This window comes from Myotis brandtii, unplaced genomic scaffold (assembly GCF_000412655.1).
Source record: "Myotis brandtii unplaced genomic scaffold, ASM41265v1 scaffold731, whole genome shotgun sequence".
Classification (NCBI taxonomy): domain Eukaryota; kingdom Metazoa; phylum Chordata; class Mammalia; order Chiroptera; family Vespertilionidae; genus Myotis; species Myotis brandtii.
In genome coordinates, this window is record NW_005370895.1 from 452,630 (window position 1) to 455,897 (window position 3,268).

Sequence of the window (3,268 nt, forward strand, 5' to 3'; positions counted from 1 at the left end):
ACCGGGTCGAATTGGCAAGTCAAGCAAATCATTCCTTTGATGACACCCCGGCGATTTGACTACACGTTTGTAAATAGAACATTTTAAACCAACCTGGACCTTTGTGGTCAGAACTCTACACAAAGCCCACTCGGCTCTGGACCAAGCACTCATGACACCCTCTGGAAGGTCACCCGAGAGAAACATGATAGGACCAGGGTGTGCTCTGGCTCCAGCTCACAGACCTGGCAAAGCCCGAGCTAGCACCGAGGACCGCTTAAGCCCTTCGGAAAGCTCAATGACCAAGTTTTCTGGATATCTTCCTGCACACTTTCCTAGAGGGAAAAGATCTGATGAAATTCAGTGACTGCATTTTTTACCACTTCTTTTGAATTCATCTCTATGTAAAAAAGGGTAATATTTTTAAAAATGGATCTTAATACACAATTAAAATATATCTTAATACTCAAAAGTCCAGAATTAACATTTAAAATTGTGAAATATTTAAACATACAGAGAATATAACAAACAACTATATATTAGGCTACCCAATGACTCAGGCCTAGCATATCTTAACATTTTGCTGTATCTGTCTCAAGAAAATAGTTCATAAAAGAACAAAACATTAAAAATACAACTGAAGCTACCCGTGTACCCTTCCCCGATCCCATTCTCTTTCCTCCCTCTCCAGAAATAATTACTATTATGAACTTGTCGTTCTTAAGGATGTTTTTATAGTTTTATAATATATGCATATATCCATATACTATATAGGAACTGTTTTTTGCAAGTTGTCAAACTTTGTATGTATGGTGTCCCACTGTATGTGTTGTTATTATGTGTTATTATGTAACTTGCTTTTTTTGGTTCAACATTATATTTGTCAGTTTTAGGCATATTCACAGATGTGACTCTAGTTTATTCCTTTTACTGGTATAAATAATTTCATTGTTTAAACATGCCTCAATTTGTTTATCTAGAGTTTTGTTCTTATAAGACCTCCTTTAATTAGATCTCACCCCAGTTCCTAGAGTGAGCATATACCTAACGAGAGTCAAATTCACCTATAAGAATTGGTTTTCTTGTAGTCCCTAGAAAGTGAGCACCTAGTTTAAGGGAGAATAAGTACTGTTATGTTGAAGCTTCTAAGTTCAATCATAGCAGGTGGAGGCAGCAGTGTATTTTTTTACCAGAATATTTCTAAGGTACAGTTAAGCATTTTTTTTCCTGGCTGTGAAAACAGCCAAATGCGATTCTTTGGCCATCAGAGGTGATCTATAAGCCACTAAAATCTTGAGACAAACTCTTTTCAGACTAAAACAGTTTAAGTGGAGTATGTGTTTGCCACTAATAACTATGACCAATACAATGGGGTCCAAACATCTTTAAGGGCCTTGTTAGCACCCTTTTCTTCTTAAAAACATCTCTTTGAAAATATCTACAGTGGGATTTCTTTGATGAACTGCATTAAGCCTTCAGAACATCTGCTGCAACTCAGGTAGAAATAGGCAAGTATCTGCATAATATGTAAGTCTGTAGTCAAAAAAGGTATTTCAATTAAACTATGTCCATGTAGTACCTGGGAGAGTTTCTGTATAGACTGACATCAGTGCTCAATGCTTTACAGGGTAACTTACTAGTAAACTCCGTTCTCTTTTGCTCAACAATGTCTCATTTCCACTACATAAAGGTTGCTCCAGTTCCGCTAGCCAAGGCCTGCCTTATATTATATTATGTCCTACTTTGTTGGTACCACATAAAGTGCTTATGTTATAAAAGGCCTCTGGATCGCTCGGTTCAAATGAATAGCTGGTTTCATTAACGTTCCAGGAGCAAGGGAAGCAAGCCCCTACAATAATTCTCAGACCAATAAATTCGATTTTCTAAGTATTCTCCATAAAAGAGCAGCAGATGAGTCCAAAAATTTGTTCAAAAATGCCCAAACAAGTGTTCCCTCAGTGGACAGTCCCAGCAACTCCAACCAGAGCCAGATTATGAGAAGAAGAAGCACATTTCAATCCGTGGGAATAAAGGTTGGCATTGAAAAAAAAAATGTCCTTCTTTCAGGAGGGACAGCAGATGAAGGCTCACCATTCCTGCTCCTTGGTAGTTTATCGCATTTTGTCCAGAAGTGCTGTGGCCCCCAATCATGTTGGGGGGGGGGTCCAAGAAAAGTATTCTGAGAATTAAGAAGTTTAAAGAACCAGTGACAGAATTCTTAGCCCAATCAATAAAAATCAACTATTCTAGCTTCAAAAAAAATTTTTTTTAATGTTTTTATTGATTTCAGAGAGAGAAAGGGAGAGAGAGATAGAACATCCATTGGCTGCCTCCTGCATGCCCTCTACTGGGGATCCAGCCTGCAACCCATGCATGTGCCTTGACCTAGAATCGAACTGGCGACCTCCTGGTGCCTGGGAGGATGCTCAACCAACTGAGCTACAGAAGCCAGGCAATCCCAGCTTTTTAAAATCTTCTTTCTCCTGCTGTTGAGAGTCTAATGTCCTCAGAGGTCTTAACTGGCTGGGGTGGGGGGCGGGTTTCCTTCAATTTCAGACGTAAGTGCTTTTCCCAGTAACCCTTTGCGTGCTGGATAAGATAGTGTTTTTCAGGAGCTGGAGGTATAATAACGCCTTGCGATGACAAGTACTTAAATATGACATCTTGGTGGACTTTTGTACACCTCAGAAGTTCTTCTGCATTTGATTGTACACGAATATTGCACGAATGGCATCTTGGCGGTCCTCAGGCTGCACCAGGCTGAGGTGCTGGTGTCGCACAGGGCCATGATCTCGTCATCCATGACCTCATCGTTAGCCATGACCTCATCGTTAGCCATGACCTCATCGTCATCCAGAAGGCCGAGCAGGTTAGGACCTGGGCAGCTGAGCCCTGACAACTTGACCCCCAGGAAGGGGGAAGAGGATGATGACAATAATGTCGCTCCTGTAGGTCCATGGGGCCAGCACCTTGGCAACAGGCACTGGAAGAGCCTTTCGGGTTCCCCTCCAAAGCGCCTCGGGTATTCCAAACCCTTGGGCAGAATTAATCGCCAATGAGATCCATCTGTAAACGAGTTGCTCCAACTAGTTGTGCAGGGCAGAGCAGAGTCCCACGGATCTCACTTTAGGGGAGCACCACGTTTACACTGGGAACATCCACCTTCCACAAGGCAGCTGGTTGCGGAAAACTAAAAACATCTTAAAACTCTACGTTTACTTAGTTACACACCTGGACGTAGTGTGTAAGTGATGAGTGAAGCCTACCACTTCCTCCAGAATTTGAGAGA

General features: G+C 41.6%; 1 pseudogene; it reads right to left on the bottom strand.

Moving 5' to 3' along the window:
- Positions 1 to 1,659: 1,659 nt before the first annotated feature.
- On the bottom strand, positions 1,660 to 2,818 carry LOC106724127 (annotated as a pseudogene).
- Positions 2,819 to 3,268: the final 450 nt, after the last annotated feature.